Source organism: Kogia breviceps, chromosome 13, assembly GCF_026419965.1.
Source record: "Kogia breviceps isolate mKogBre1 chromosome 13, mKogBre1 haplotype 1, whole genome shotgun sequence".
NCBI classification, from domain to species: domain Eukaryota; kingdom Metazoa; phylum Chordata; class Mammalia; order Artiodactyla; family Physeteridae; genus Kogia; species Kogia breviceps.
This window is the reverse complement of record NC_081322.1, coordinates 22,514,144-22,532,073: the sequence shown is the minus strand read 5'-3', so window position 1 is coordinate 22,532,073 and position 17,930 is coordinate 22,514,144.

The window sequence follows — 17,930 nt, the reverse complement described above, 5'->3', positions numbered from 1 at the left end:
AAGGTACTGAAAACTTCCCCTTATTGCTAATCTCTGGGTGTTTCATCTTACTTCTTTTGTACCTTGGATCCTCTCTGTAAGTGGAATATTTATTAAAGTCTCTTCACTGAACCATCATAAGTCGTTACTGTTTCCTACAGTGATCATACTGACACAGTAGATAACTTGATGTGTTGCTGTTGGTTTTACTTTGTGTGTGTATTGGGGGTGGGGAGGGGTAACCGAAAGTGCCTAGAATTTTGACATACCTTTATTGGGAATGAAAGTTGTCAAGTATTACTGAGTATTGTTGTTTTGTTATGGCATTTGACTGGAATATTTTCCATACTTTGATCCTTAGATGTTTAGACTGAATTTCTTTGGGTCAGCAAAGTTTTCTTCCATTAAATCCTTGATCTTGGAACTGGTCCATCTATTCTGTTATCTGCTTTGGGTATTCTATATCCCTTGGTTGAATCTCCGTGATCTTTTCTCCATTTTTAAAATTATTTCCATCGTCACTTTAATCTTTTATCTATTTCTTCTGTGTTCTGGGAGAGTTTTGCAAATTCTTTCTACTTCACTAATTGATTTCCTGCAATAGTCTCATTCTATTGGCTGCTTCCATCTCTTTTAAATTTAGCAGTTGTGTTTTTCAAATTCAAGCAATCCTTCATTACTTCAGATTTTCATAATTATTTATTCAACTTATATAAATACAATCTCTCTTGAATCTTAATGAGAAGACAAACCAAATATTTTTCAAAGCAGTTTACTGAAAATGGCAGTTCTCTGCGCTGGATTACCCCCTATTTTTCTTTGGTTTAAAAATATCTTTGTAGGCAATATGATATTTCTCTGTTTACTCATCATGCAGAGGGTGCTATATGCTTCCCAGTTTTGGCTTACAATTAAGTAAAACTTAAGTTAGGGTCTATCAGAGATTGGTGTGAGTTTCTGTCCAAATCCTTCATTCAGAGGGCCAACAGCGTCTGGATTTTAAAAATGAAGAAAAAGGGGCTTCAGAAAATACCAGCAGAATCCAGCAGGGAGAGAGTCAGAAGTGACCTGGAGCCTGAGTTGCTGCCAGAAACCATGTTTTATTCCTCTTTGCATTACTAGTACAATATTTGGTTAAAAACAGTTTAGATGGATGGAGTGAATGAGTTCAAAGTTCTAGAGTTTTAAAAGTAGTCATTGAAATTTCCATATTAAAAAAATCAAATTTTTAACTAGTCATTATTTTAACACACTGTCAACTCTACAAAATTGTGGGTTTAAAGAAAAGATTAATTTAATGTTTTTAAGTCCTAAAGTGTCATTTTTATTAAAATGCCATTGCTTTCTAAGTCCTGAATCAATATTCTTTCTCTCTGTACTTGGAGAGAACAAATATGAAAATGAATCATCTGACTGGCAAATAGGCCATGGGAGGCACGATGGTGTCAAGAAAAGAGCAAACTGATTTGTGAGAGTAGAATCAAAGTCCCATTTTCACCATCTAGCCATATGACTTGGGTGTGTCATTTAAGCAAAGTCTCAGTTTTCTTATCTGAAAAATCTGCCTTATCTAACTCAAAAGAAGGGGACAACAGTGCATTTTAACTGTGAAGTTGCTATGCAAATTTTAGTTCTGGTTATTATTATAACTTCATGTGCTGTATTAATTTTAAACAAAATGTTCTTTGAGTTAGAAGGTAAAGAACATGAAACATTTCAAGAATGAGAAAAAAACAAAAAAACAAAAAAAACCAACCCTAACGATCTCTGGCTGTACCGAAGGGGGAACAAAAGGATGTGAGTTTAAACAAGAAGAAGTTTAAAAAGTGAAGAGTCCTTGAGTTTGAGTGGATAAGTAAATGTAGACACACAGGAAAACTGTTGTTATTTTCCATTTCCTTTGGAATCAATCAATACTTCTATATGGACCTTTTTGATTTAAGTGATAATCCCTGGAACATGTTATCTACCATAGGGATAGAGAACCAGTCTTTCAAACATGTACCTTTGATAAAGCAGAGCAGGCTGAGAACATTGTAAAGTCATTAGTCCACTGCTATGTGCATTCTCCTTGCAGTAAACAAATTACAAAAAGTACCAGTTACAGTATAGGCTGAAAGAAAATTTCTTGACACACTCCAGGGCCCTCTGGAACACAGGTGACAAAGCTAATGGACCAACCTCCCCTAAACAATATAATACCATTTTATCAATTTCATCAAACAGGAGGACTTTCAGTTTTTACACTGCTTTAGAAGAGAAACAAGAATAACAGATTTGATTTGTAATAGAAAGACTGGAAAACAAAACAAAACAAAAACCAGTATCAAGAATGAAATGCCATAAGAGGGATTTCATGATTCCTAGATTATACTCATTTAGGAAAATAGACATAACTCTTTGAAATATTCCTGTGTAACGGTGATCCAGCACCATACTGATTCTTCATGACCATTAGAGTAGATTAGCAGATTAGGGTTAAATAAAAGTTTATACAAAAAGGTTTTTGACCTTTGAAATGTAAGCATAGTTGCACGGTGCAATGACAGTAACTAGGTCACATCTCCCCATAATCGCAAAAGAAGGAAGAGGTTCCTTATAGAATGTACTAACTCATTAATTCAGTGTTATTGAGAACCTTGTAGGCCCTGTTCTGGGAGCGGGGACTAAAGTAATGAACAAAACATACAGAACCTTGTATAAATGCAACTTGCATTCTGGTGGATGGAGTTGACATTTTGGTGTTGGTTAATTCTTTTTTTAAATTTTAGAGTTTTATGGTAATATTATAGGTAGTCAACATTTTGGAGAAAGGATTTTCACATTATGTAAGAAGAAAGTAAACAGTAATAAATCATCTTTGGAGAATAAGAGAGAGAGAGAGACTGAAAAATATTTAAAATGCAACTGAATAATATTTTAATTATGTAATTTAACACAATAGTTAAGTTCATTCTGAAAACATGGGAGTCTGGGCTATGGTTAGCACCTTGTATAGTAAGCCATATATATCTGGCACTTGCATTCTCTTTCCATACTTAAAACTACAAAAAGCACCAATTACACAGCATAAGTTGAAGAAAAATGACCTCTCTCTCCATAGATAGATAGATAAATAGATAGATAGATGACAGAGACATCTCTATCATATATATAGGAGAATATTATATATGAGGGTATTAACTTTAAGATCTGAAGACTGAGCCTTAGACATCTTGCAGAGTGAGAAAGCAGAACTCAAGATTTTCATACTAAGCCAGGACCTTACAAGAGGATTAAAGTAGATCTAAATCAGTAGCATCCCCTGGCTTCTAGTAATCCTGGCTTCTAGGACCAGGATTTATATCATAGCCACCTTCACATCCTGGTTCTCAGGCCTTTGGACTCAGACTGAATTAGACCACTGACTTTCCTAGTTCTCCAACGTGCATGTGGCAGATCATAGGACTTCCTGGTTTCCATAATCACATGAGCCAATTCCTATAATTGCATTAGTTCTGTTATCTGGAGAACTCTGACTAATACAAATATCAAAGAAAAATAGAAAATCTTAAAAGTCACCTTAAAAGTAATCATTTAAAAGAGAATGACAACTAGACAAAGCATACTTCTCAACAGCAAATGGAAGCCAGTGTCAGTGTAATTTACCTTTAAAGTGAATTGTGTACTCAACTAGATTATCTTTCAAGAAAACTGTCTTTCAAAAGTGAAAGCAAAGTAAACATATTTCCAGACAAGCAAAAACTGAGAAAGTTTTCACAGGCAGACTTTCAATAAAGGAACAGTTAACTTCTAAACTACACCTAACACTTATATAACACTTATTATGTGCCAAGTTCCTTTTATTTATTAACCAATTGATCCTCAAGATAATCCTGTGCAGTAGCCACTATCATTATCCACATTTTACAGAGATATTAAGAGGTCATGCAGCAAGTAAATACCAATTCCAGGGCTTGAACTCAGGCATAGTACAAGTCTAAATGAAGATGTATTTCAGGACAAAAGAAAATACTACATTATTAAAATAATAAGTAATGGACAAAGAAATCAGTAAATATATTAGTAAATATAAATGAATATTGTCTACATAAAATGATAATACCAATAATGATGCTGTCCAATCAGTGGGGTTAAAAATCATACAAAAATTGATAAAAATTGCATGTAAAGAACTTCCAAACTCATTACGAGGCCACCATCACCCTGATACCAAAACCAGACAAAAATATCACACAACAGAGAAAGTTACTGGCCGATATCACTGACGAACATAGATGCGAAAATCCTCAACAAAATACTAGCAAACTGAATCCAACAATACGTTAAAGGGATCATACACCATGATCAGGTGTGATTTATCTCAGGGATGCAAAGATTTTTCGATATCTGCAAATCAATCAATGTGATAAACACAGTAACAAATTGAAGAATAAAAACCATATGATCATCTCAATAGATGCAGAAAAAGATTTTTGTAAAGTTCAACATCCATTTATAATGAAAACCTCCAGGGGCCTCCCTGGTGGCGCAGTGTTTGAGAGTCCTCCTGCCGATGCAGGGGACATGGGTTCGTGCCCCGGTCTGGGAAGATCCCACATGCTGTGGAGCGGCTGGGCCCGAGAGCCATGGCTGCTGAACCTGTGTGTCCAGAGCCTGTGCTCCACAACAGGAAAGGCCACAAGAGTGAGAGGCCCACATACCGCAAAAATTAAACAAATAAATAAATAAATTAATTAATTAAATTAAATAATAAATAAAATAAATAAAAATAAAAACCTACAGAAAACGGGCATAGAGGAAACATATCTCAACATAATAAAGGCCATATATGACAAACTGACAGCTAACATCATACTTAACAGTCAAAAGCTGAAAGCATTTCCTCTAAGACCAGGAACAAGACAAGGATGCCCACTCTTGCCACTTTTATTCAACATAGCTTTGGAAGTGCAAGCCACAGCAATCAGAGAAAAAAAGAAATAAAAGGAATCCAATTTGGAAAGGAAGAAGTAAAACTATTTGCAGATGACATAATACTATACACAGAAAATCCTAAAGATGCCACCAGAAAATTACTAGAGATCATCAATGAATTCAGTAAAGTTGCAGGATATAAAACTAATATACAGAAATCTGTTACATTTCTATATACGAACAACAAAATATCAGAAAGAGAAATTAAGGAAACAGTCCCATCTACCATCACATCAAAAAGCAACCTAAATGTCCACTGATAGATGAATAAAGAAAATGTGGTATATAGATAAAATGCAACATTATTCAACCTTAAAAAAGAAGGAAATCCTGCCATACGTGACAACATAGATGAAACTGGAGGACATCGTGTAAGTGAAATAATCTAGCCATAGAAGGACAAATAGTGCATGATTCCACTTCAATAAAGTATCTAAAATAGTCAAACTCATGGTAGCAGAGAGTAAAATGGTGGTTGCCAAGGGCCGAGGGGAAGGGGAAATAAGGGATTACTAATCAAGAGGTATGGGGCCTTCCCGGGTGGCGCAGTAGTTGAGAATCCGCCTGCCAATGCAGGGGACATGGGTTCGTGACCCGGTCCGGGAGGATCCCACATGCCGCGGAGCAGCTGGGCCCGTGAGCCATGGCCGCTGAGCCTGTGTGTCTGGAGCCTGTGCTCCACAATGGGAGAGGCCACAACAGTGAGAGGCCCACGTACCACAAAAAAAAAAAAAAAAAAAAAAAAAAAAAAAAAAAAAAAAAAGAGGTATACAGTTTCAGTTATGTAAGATGATTAAGTTCTAGAGATCTGTTGTACAGCATTGTGCCTAAGTTACAATACTGTATTTTGCACTGAAAAATCTGTTAAGAGGGTAGACCTCATGTTAAGTGTTCTTAGCACAATAAATTTTTTTTTTAACTGAGAAAACTTTAGGGAGAAACTGATATATCCATCATCACAGTGGAAAATTTCAACACACCTCTCTCAATTATTAACAAAACAAGCCGACAAAAACTTAGTAACGCTATGGAAAACTTGGACACCAAAATTAACAAGCTTGGTCTTCTGGACTTATATAGTACAATGTGCCCATTATTTACCACATTTACAAATGTTAACCATGTTCTCAGCCATAGAACAAGTCTGAATAAATTTCCAAGAATTTGTGTCATATATAATCAGCTTCTCTGACCACAAACAATGCAATTAAGTTAGACATCCATAACAAAAAGATCAATTTTTAAAACTCTCCATTCTTGTATTTGGTAAGTAAACAATGTTCTAAAAATTCATAGTGCAAAAATAAATAAAAATGTAAATTTATTTTAAAACACATAGAAATAATAGAAAATGAAAGCAACATATCAGTGCCTATGGGATACACTGAACATGTACTTTAAAGGAACTGTATAGCTTTAAAGTACTTATTAGAAAAAAAAAAAGAAAATTAAGAAGTTAAGTATCCACCGTAAAGAAGTTGAAAAATGTAAATTCAAAGAAAGCAGATAGGAAGAGCTGATACAGATAAGAGCAGAAATTAATGAAATTATATAGGTAGACATAAAAATAAAACTACAATTGCTAATAAGGAAAATCTCTACAATCTATTATTAAATAAAAAAGCATGGTGGGGCTTCCCTGGTGGCGCAGTGGTTGGGAGTCCGCCTGCCGATGCGGGGGACGCGGGTTCGTGCCCCGGTCTGGGAGGATCCCACGTGCCGCGGAGGGGCTGGGCCCGTGGGCCATGGCCGCTGAGCTTGTGCGTCAGGAGCCTGTGCTCCGCAACGGGAGAGGCCACAACAGTGAGGCCCGCATACCACAAAAAAGGAAAAAAAAAAAAAAAAAAAAAAAAGCATGGTGAAGAATCACATAAACAATAAGATCAAGATGGTGTAGGAAGTAAGATTATACATTTATATGTATAAAATATCTTTAAAGATAGGAGATATTTTATACATTGTTTCTGGAGATTGGAACTAGGTTTGCAGCAAGGAGGAAGACTTCATTTCCATTCAACCCTGAATTGGAAATCCTAGTTGGTATGGCAATAGGAGAAAGAAATAAAAGCAGAATGACTGGAAATGAAAAAAACAAATTCACCCTTACTTGCCTATGATATGATTGTCTCCATAGAAAATCCAAAAGAAGCTACAGACAAATTACTAGGCTAAATAAGAAGGTTTAGCCAAGTGATGGGATATGCAATCAATATATAAAATTCATTGCATTTCTATAAATACACAGAAAAAGTAATTTTTTGAAAAAAGAGACATTTATAGTAGCAATAAAATGTATAAAATACCCAGGAAGAAATTTACCTAAACTAATCATTCTATGTAATTCCTTCAAGATCTCAACAAGGTATACAGAGAAAATTGACTAGTTAATTCTAAAATTTATATTGGAAAGCGAAGCATGAAGTATAGCCAAGACATTCCTATAGAAGGATGAAATTAGAATTTCTATGCATTGAAAGACTGTAAAGAAAGTAAAAAGCCAAGCTACACAATGGGAGAAGATAGTTGCAACGCATGTAACCAATACCACATTAATATCCAGAATCAATTTCCTTCTCACGCTCATCCTCTCTCTTCCACAAATCAATAAGAAAACAACAACCTACATCCCATATGTGCAATAATAATGAGTAAAAGACATGGACAGGAATTTCACAAAGGGGGGAATAGGTATGTGTATAAACATATGAAATATGTTCAACTTCAATGGTAATCAATAGTCATATTAATATCAAAACGTATTGAAAAAGAATAGATACATGTAAAATGTATAACTGAATCACTCTGCTGTACACCTGAAACTAATACAACATTGTTAACCAACTATACTCCAATATAAAATAAAAACTTTTTAAAAAGTGTAACTACTAAATTAGAAAAAAATTAAAAATCTGACAACACCAAGTTTTGATGGTGTTGTGAAGCAAGCAGAAGTATTCTACACTGAATATAGGAGAGTGAAGAGCACAGGCATTTGGGGAAAATAATTTGACATTATAAACACAAGTCAAATATGTCCATACGTGATAACCCAGCATTTCCATTCTTAGGTATATTTATCCATGAAAAACTCTTATATCTTATCTGGAGACGTGCACAAGAATGTTTATAGCAACAAGCATCCTTCAAAAGAAAACAGTTAAATTCACTGGGGTGTGTTCATACAAAGATATACTATTCAGAAGTAAAAATAAATACAACTATTAAAAAAACCAAGCTGGATAAATTTTGTCTACATAATACTGAGGGAAATATGCAATCTACAGTACCATATTTCTATAAGTACTGAAAACAGTATTTTTGGTGATAAATATGTGATTAAAATTTATTTAAGAAGAAAAAAAGCAAGGCATGATAATACGAATGTCAGGAGGTCATTTACTCTGATGGGGGAGACGGCGTTATGGGACAGGCAAGGAGTTACAAATGACATTTTAAAAAGTAAATTGGCTCTTCAGTTGGGTAGTTATGTTCACGAGCATTTATTTTATTAATGTTTCATCATTTACTTATGTCACATATATTCTCTTTCTGTTACCGGGAAGTGAGGCAGCTGTATGAGGAACGAGAGGGGATTCTCTGAATGCGGTCCAGGAGAGAGGTGCCCTGGGCAGCTGACAGGGCTGTTTCACTCCATCAGTAGGTTCTTGTAATGGACGTGGCGGTTTTAGGCTCCCTTAGCTTCATGACAGCTGCTGGTAAAGTCACCAAACCTCCTTCCTAGGTTCTCATGCCTATCAACTCCCTTCTGATAGCAATTTAACTTCCTGTGCTCTGAAACAGACTGTGCTGGGTTTCCCTGGTGGCGCAGTGGTTGAGAGTCCGCCTGCCGACGTAGGAGACACGGGTTCGTGCCCCGGTCTGGGAGGATCCCACGTGCCGCGAAGCGGCTGGGCCTGTGAGCCATGGCCGCTGAGCCTGCGCGTCCGGAGCCTGTGCTCCGCAAGGGGAGAGGCCACAACGGTGAGAGGCCCGCGTACCGCAAAAAAAAAAAAAAAAAAAAAGAGAGAGACTGTGCTGATCAAAAGAATCACAAGTGTGCATTCTCATCATTCATTGGCATTTTAGCTTACGTACATCAGTCTCTTGTGAGTTTGGTTACCATAAGACAGCATCTCTTAGGGATCTAGATCAATTAAGGACCTAAGGACAAGCTGGTGTTCCTCACCATGCAGCGCTAAGGGTCAGACTACAGCCCATGGAGCCTGCATCAAGGTGCTGCCACTCTGACTACTCAGTCTCATTCCACATCATGGTTTTTTAACTTTCTCAGATGGAATCATGACATTTCCATACAGTGTGAATTTTGTTCATGACCCAAAAAAAGTTTTGTCTTACATGAGATAAAAGAAATGTGTTTCATTAGGTTCCTATATAAGACATGCAATGTCTTATTTTGGGGTGAATGGATGGATACATATTTTAATTCATTTACTTTTACTGAGCACCTACCTAGCAAGCTCTAGTCTAGGCTTTGAGTTTACAAGTTTCCTACTCACATATGACAGCTTATGTTCTAGTGGAGTGTAACAAATAAAAGGAATTGTCTCTGCACTAAAAATGTGCTTTTAGGGAAATTAGAAGACAAACAACTCATAAGCATGAGATGAACTTTAAGCAGCCATAAAGGAAAAAAGTAGCACAGTAACACAGTAAGGTTAGTAGCATTAGCATACATAATTACATGAGTATCCAGGATGTATTTTTATTTTTTTTTATTTTTATTTTTTTTTTGCGGTATGCGGGCCTCTCACTGCTGTGGCCTCTCCCGTTGCGGAGCACAGGCTCCGGACGCGCAGGCCTAGCGGCCATGGCTCACGGGCTTAGTTGCTCCGCGGCATGTGGGATCTTCCCGGACCAGGGCACGAACCCGTGTACCCTGCATCGGCAGGCGGATTCTCAACCACTGCGCCACCAGGGAAGCCCCAGGATGTATTTTTAGGTGATGTATTCCTTTTAAAGTGAAATCAGATTGTATGATATTACTCATACTTGTAAAATACACACAAATACTTATGTATAGGGTTAGAGTAACCAGTTTAGACAAATATGCTCCAAATATTAATGATCATTTCTGGGTAATCAGATTATGAATTACTTTAAATTTTATTATTCATACTTCACATTTTTTACAATAAGCATTTATTACTTTTACAGTGAGAAAAAAAAATCTATGGCACTCTTTCCAATAGAAAATAATAACAATAGCAACAACAATTCTCTGCTTGCTTATGAAGATTTTACTACCCATCTACTTCTAGTAGTGGAGAGGATTTTCACTGATCTATGCAGCCTCTCGTCCGCTGGATGACCAGTGACACACGTTCTCTAGATACTGGCCAGGTCTCAGGGCAGTAAGTGAGCATCTTCATGTTATTACTCCTCTTTATATGCTCACAGTCACTAGGTTGGCCAGTTTGCTTTCTCCTAGAAACAGAGAGAAGCTCCTCCGCCCACAAATTGCACTGTCCCTCCGGAGAGCACTGGGCAGAACTGTCTTGGCTGGGCTGGTTCACTGGAGCTGCTGTGTAGGATTGGAGTAACTATCTTCCCGTGGGTTCAGGGGCCTGGAGGCTGAAGAAGGGATCCCAGAGCCTAAGCAAGCTCAGAAGCCAAATGGGCCAGCAGGTCCCCCTTGAACTGGGGAATGTGAATGTTCCCTAGCACAGGGAGTTTCATCCGCGGCAGACACAGTGCCTCTTCTTATGACAAATATTTTGTAGTATAACCTTAAGTAAAGTGAAATAGAATTTATAGATAATATAATTTACTATACACATACTTTTAAAAAAAATGAACATCACCCCCTAAGCACAATATAAAAGGAACCAAAAGGCAAGTAATTTATAAAATAAACATATATATCATTATGTAAAAGCTTGGGTATAGTGGTAGCACAGTCAGATTACAAATAGAATCACTGTGAACGCACTAGTTATAAATAGAGACCAATAAAAATATGTTGGTTTAGGACTTAAAATGCCACAGTGACGCAACTTTCCAAAACGTTTAACTCTCTATTTACATCGTGGCTATATTCCTGGAAAATTCAATGTATATTAAAAACATCACAGGGCTTCCCTGGTGGTGCAGTGGTTGGGAATCCGCCTGCCGATGCAGGAGACACGGGTTCGTGCCCCGGTCTGGGAAGATCCCACATGCCACGGAGTGGCTGGGCCCGTGAGCCATGGCCGTTGAGTCTGTGCGTCCGGAGCCTGTGCTCCGCAACGGGAGAGGCCACAACAGTGAGAGGCCCGCGTACCACAAAAAAAAAAAAAAAAAAAAAAAAAAAAAAAAAAAATCACAAAGGAAAAAACAACAACAACAAAAAACTGTGGATGAATTTATATGTAAAATGTAGCCAGGCTCTGGGCCCGGGATAATAAAGATTCTTCATCAACATGAATGCCCACCAAAACGTTTGTAGATGGGACACAGGACAATTGTTCATTCGGTGAGGCTGCCCTATGCACTGCAGCATGTCTAATGTCCCAGCCCCTTATTCCACCCTCCCAATTATTGTGACAACAGAATACCCTTTCTCCTACAAATTTCCAAATCCCCAAATCCTCATCTACCATCTTTGAGCTGGCCCAGCGCTGTTGGAGAGATGGGGCCAGGCTGAGTTCTCACTTCACCCTAGCTGTGTGTTTATATGGATTGATCATGTCCATTTAAAAGGCTTAGTATACAGTTGACATTTTCTTTCAACATTTGAAATACACGAAACTTTCACTCCAAAATTCCATTCCTAGGACTTTGTCCTTTCATTCACTCAAGCAATTCTATATACAAACATTGGATAGAAGGATATATACCACCCTTAACAGCAAATGCCTTTGAGTGAAGAGTTGGGAGATTGGGGTATGAGATGCGGACTTTGTACTTTCTATCACATAATTTTTCATTTTAACGAGTATGTTTCACTTTTATGAAAACAGTAGTTTTTTAAATGCCATTTTTACTCAAAAATAATAATAAAGCCTGAGAATGAAATGATCAACTTGAGTAGTGACCCAACCCATTGAGCACATTAGACCCAACATATTACTGTGATGTCACTAAAAGGTGTCGTCTTGACATTGTGTTGTCTTTGAATCCTTTTCTCAATAAAATAAAATGAAATGTCCTACTTTACCTCAGTGTGCTCTCACTTTCAGGGTTATTGTTAGACCAGTTCGTTTCTCTGAGGTCTCTTAGAGCAGAAATGAATTAGTTAAGAGCTGCTTACACAGAATATGCCAGGAATTCTCCAAAGTCTCCCTTGGGGCTGCCTGTAAAAGCTGAGGACTATTACCACTTCAGCTTCATATTAGGCAAAGTGTCAGATCACAAATTTCACAGACCAACGCAAATTTCTCATTTTCAGTATTTAAGGGACTCTAAGAGATATTGATATTGTCGAGAAATCTTTCTTATTTTCTACTTTCCTCCTGTTTCTTTTCTCCTTCTGTTTATTTTTCCTTTCTTATCTATCCCACCCAACAGGCTCCTTATTAACAAAAACATCTATTAAAGGACAAAAGAACTAGAGAAAGGGGAAACGAAAGCCTTCCTCTAGAAGGTGATAGAGTAGTGGAGTCATGGCCTTGACATTGGGATTCTCCTCGTACCAGATCATGATAGGAAGCTTCAGAACTGAAGCTTTTTAAAAAATGCCATTTACTGATGGTTCATTTTACCCTTTTATATTCTTTAATAACTTTGACAATATAAAATTGTCACATGATTTCTTTTTCTAGACTGTTGATACATTGGAGCATATCTGGCAAATTATTAACAGCTTTTAGATTAACTTCTCATATGAGATTTCTACCCTTACAATTGTTCTTCTGATGCCTGAAAACCACACACTACATGGAGATGAAGTTACTCTTATTTTACTCAATCCCTGCTCTAGGGAGGATGTTCGTTATACTGCCTTAACACTCAGCAACCAGTTTTGAGGAAAGTTGTATTTTTAAAGGAGTAATAAATTGCACATTTTCCAGATTTTTATGCATAAGGAAAGTATATCCTCTTGAGTGGAAAAAGTGACCCCCAGTGGGCAACAATTTGCAGCATGCAGTAGCGATAAGCACAGGTGGATCAGTCAATTTACCAGCATAGAGAGACATAACATCATGCCAGGGACTGAAATTCCTTTCAATGTACATAATTATCTATTACCTCTGTCCAGTATTCTTGCCTAAGAGTCTTCAACTTGGTTATTAGCACACTACATCCTCTTCTCTGGGCCTTAGATACAAAATCAATGCCTTCGCAGCTATAAGACTCATTATTTATTATATTCTCTAGACATAAGCAGAATAATTAAAATATTCTATGTAATCTTATACAACTGAGAAATCAGTGAACCATTATATCAAATAAATTATTAATGGTAATAAAATCTTTCAGTGAATTTTTCTTAAAGCTTTTTCCAATGTGTTTCTACCTTTATTGTCTTATTAGCCATTTTCAATGACAGGGTAAAGGAATTTAAGCAAATTAGTGGTACTCCCATCTCACAGAATAGAAAAGTGAGGTCTAGAAATGGTAAGTGATAGTCTGGGTCATTGGTGCCATCCCTTTGGATTCAAATCTATATCCCCAAGATGTTCTGGTCTCAGATCTCACCTAAAATTAGAAGGCAGTAGGATCCTTTCAATTCTTTAAACTAAATCTTTAAACTAAAGGAACTCTTTAAACTAAATTTAGAAGACAATAGGATCCTTTCAATCTTCAAACTAAAATTAGAAGACAATAGGATCCTTTCAATTCTTCAGTGCTGCTGAAACAATAAACTCTGAGCTGTACCTGTTTCTTTAATGTGTTTTGGATTCAACAGACAAGACAACAAACTCACAGACTAATCATACACCCCATTGGCTTTCGCCAATTCTCATTTTTACTGGCAGCTGCATTTCAAGAAAAAGCTGGTGAACTGCAGGCAATGGCTAATGGGGACTTCTCTGGGTATCAGTACATCCAGACAACCGCATAAAGCAGATAACCGGCAGAATCTGTTTAGAATGGGGGCAACAGCAAAGAAGTCTCAGCTGAGCCCCAAGAAACCCTCAAAACGTGAGCACTTTGTTTACGAATCAGCTGCCCGCCCTCTGGTTTGAGAATTAAAGACCCTCCGGCCATACTGTGCTCCTCTCCAGATAGTGAATACGGATGCAGCTACAATGTAACAATAGTAGTGAGAGAAAGAAAAACAGCTATCATTTATTGAGAGCCTAAATTCCAGGCACCAGCCTGGGGGTTTTAGGTTTATTATTTCTTTTAATCCTCATAACCCAAGATAGATAGTCGTTTCTTCTTCTAAGTTCCCACCTGAAGTTGAAAGAACCATGAAGAACACTGAGAAGAGAGTTTACTCAGAAGGCAGGTTGGGCTTCCCTGGTGGCGCAGTGGTCGAGAGTCCGCCTGCTGATGCAGGGGACACGGGTTCGTGCCCCGGTCCGGGAAGATCCCGCATGCAGCAGAGCGGCTGGGCCCGTGAGCCATGGACGCTGAGCCTGCGCGTCCGGAGCCTGTGCAAAAAAAAAAAAAAAAAAAAAAAAAAAAAAAGAAGGCAGGTTAGGTTAAGTGACTATTTAAGATGTACATATTTTAAGCACTATTTTTCTATTATTTGCCATATTTTGATACTATAATACTGCTGCTTGCCCTATTTTTTTTCAAAAGGAAATATTTAGACATATAATGTTTGCAGCCTTTTTTTTTTTTTTTTTTTTTTTTTTTTTTTTTTTTTGTGCTACGCGGGCCTCTCACTGCTGTGGCCTCTCCCGTTGCGGAGCACAGGCTCCGGATGCGCAGGCTCAGCGGCCATGGCTCAGCGGCCATGGCTCATGGGCCCAGCTGCTCCGCGGAATGTGGGATCTTCCCGGATCGGGGCACGAACCTGTGTCCCCTGCATCGGCAGGTGGATTCTCAACCACTGCGCCCCCAGGGAAGCCCTGCAGCCTTTTTAATCATAGAATTTCGATGACTATTTTGCAAGAGTTTAATCAAGGGGGAACAAAAGCTTCATGAACCTGTTTTCTCACTCCCCTTATTTGCACTATGTGCTTATGTATTATCTGTTAGAACATACTCTTCATATGGTTTGAAATGAAAGGATGATCCATCTCCTCATTACTGCTCCTCTGCTTGGTGGTGAAAAACAAAACAAAACATATGAACAAAGGAAAAAGGCCTTCCTGTCATTTCTCAGCCTCCCTTGCTGCTTCTCAGCTGGGACGGTTCAAGAGTGGGGTTTAATGAAAGAAGGTGAGAAGGTGAAAAAAAAAAAGCCCTAACGAGCATGTGTTTAGTTATATGGAAAGATCACTGAGACACGGCAGTGATTTTCTTTGTGCCTAACATAATGCAGTGTCCCCCAAGGTCAAAGAAGCCCATCATCCTTCCTTCCCCACCCCTTCATTTCCTACCCTGGCCACCAGCTCCTCCACCTACAGCATATATCATAGAGTTTGTGACTTTTTTTTTTTTTTTTTTTTTTGTGGTATGCGGGCCTCTCACTGCTGTGGCCTCTCCCGTTGCGGAGCACAGGCTCCGGACGCGCAGGCTCAGCGGCCATGGCTCACGGGCCCAGCCGCTCCGCGGCACGTGGGATCTTCCCGGACCGGGGCACGAACCCGCGTCCCCTGCATCGGCAGGCGGATTCTCAACCACTGCGCCACCAGGGAAGTCCTATCATAAAGTTTAATTTCTGATGGTGGAGTGAAAAAGAATGTCATTCCCCATCACCAGCTTGCAGCTCTTGAGAAACACACAGAAGTGGCGCGGGAGGGTCTTTCGGTTGCTTGCATCACTGGTTGAGCGTCTCATGAGCGCACATTTCAGATCTCAAACTTGGGATGACAGATACCCAGCCCAGTCCGCAGGCTCACTCACACTCACCCTTTACATTGGGAATGAAGAATAAATTCCCATCTCACAATGCAGAGCCACTGAAAAAACACACTGCTTTAATGCTTCGAAGGAGAGCCAATAATAACTGTCGAACTCTAAAGCCACGCACCGAATGAGAATGAATCCTGTCGTCATAACATCATTCTGAAAATGTCTTTAATCACCGAGCGTCCCAATCCTGTGGTGTGAGCATCACACTGAAAATACCCCAAAAAAACCCCTAAAAACCAAAACAAAAAAACCAACCACATGAAGCCCAAACTCAGAACTCCCAAATTCTAAGAGAGAGTGATGTTTTTGCTTCCACTTCCCAAACCAGGAAACCGTTACTCATCAATCCCAACAGATCACTCCTTTAGGGAGTGGGCGAGAGGTACGACAGACCAAAACAAGCAAAAAAAGAAACTGGAGTACGGCTCCTTTCGGATCAGCATCTATCTCAGGGAGGCAGAACATGCTTCTCTAATGTTCTATGTCCAGTATCACTATCAATACTTTGGCAGAAATTAATTGAGATCTATTTTTCTTTCAAGTTGAAATATGCAGCCTGAACTGTGCTCTCATCCTCTACATTGCACTGAGTGAATAACCTAAATTACACAGAACGGCAGTAAATTGGCTCATCATAGCCCTGTTCTAATTTTAAAAGGATAAAAAACTAAAAAACCAGACAGCCTCACACATAGCAATGCAGGGACTAGTGAAGCCCGCTAAGGGGCTCTCAGTGTCTTTCCCCAGAAGGTCATGGGTTCAAATTCAACCTAGGTCTGTGGTGACCAAGGACCATTCAACGTCTTAGGATAAATATATGTGTGCCTTCAACATAATGTTCCCAAAAGGATGCTGACAGCTTGCATCCGTCATGCTTGCTGACTCTCTCATGAGGACAGTGGCTGGCCAACCACATGTGGAAACTAAATCACTTCCTCCCATATAAACGTGATCTTTGCCAAATGTGAACTCCGAGGCACTAAGGAGCATCTTGCTTTCATGCTCTCTGCTGTCTGCCCATCTTCTAGCTCCAAAGGAAAAGTAGAGCCACTCTTTAACTGACAGTCTAACACCTTGATGAGTCCAGGACAGACTTTAAATGTTAAAGACTTACAAGCATGCCCACAAGAAAGGTATTTTCTAAGCTACATAATAACTCTCTCATTTTCAACAAAGCATTCACTCATGGCGATAAAATGCCAGGTCACAAGTCAAATTTTGACTCCATTACCGAGCATTATCCTTGAGCTCTAAATGGAAAGTCAGTACAATTCACCAGCTGTCAGGCTCCAGCCTTCCCCTCACCCTGAACAACAACAGACTAACAGGCTAAACAGTTATAGCTGCTGGAGTCACTACTTGATTAGATTCTTAATGATTGGCTCTGTCCACAGGTCACTTCAGCCAGTCACTCAACAAATAGACTTCAAGTCATTTTTGATCCCAGGTTTCTGCTTGGAATTTCATAGAATTCAGTGAAGAGATCTGCCATCAATCAAAAAAGATTTAGGAGGACTTAGAGATAATTAAGGTAATTAGATTGCTCCTCTTTAGGAGAAAGCAAAAGTCGGTGTGGGTAGGTTGAGATATGAGATTTCCATAGAATTCCTTCCATAGGTTGTAAATGGTTTCCACCCTTAGATTTTTGATGTTCTGCACCAAAGGAGTAGATTGGTAAGTGGGAGAATGCCCTATAAGGGGCACCCCCAGGATGTGTCAGTGTTGTGTATCCGAGGGATGCTAAAAACTTCAGCCACCCCAAGAGCATAGATTGCCAGGCTGCAGGGAAAGATGGCAGCACCCATGTGAAATCTTGTTGCCTAAAAGCCCTCCAGGAGCCCAGCTCCCTAGCTTTTCCTGTCACCTGAAAGATGACCTCATCATAGCCAGAAGAAGATCTGCCTAGATCCTATCTTTTGAATACTAGTGATCATCTGAACCTATGATACCAGGAAGTGGCAGACTTTGAAGTTATTTCTTGTCAAGTCACAGGGTCACCTGGGAAATTAGAGTCTGTAAGGTCACAAGGGGGGCAAAACTTGGCGAATATTTCCTCCTGC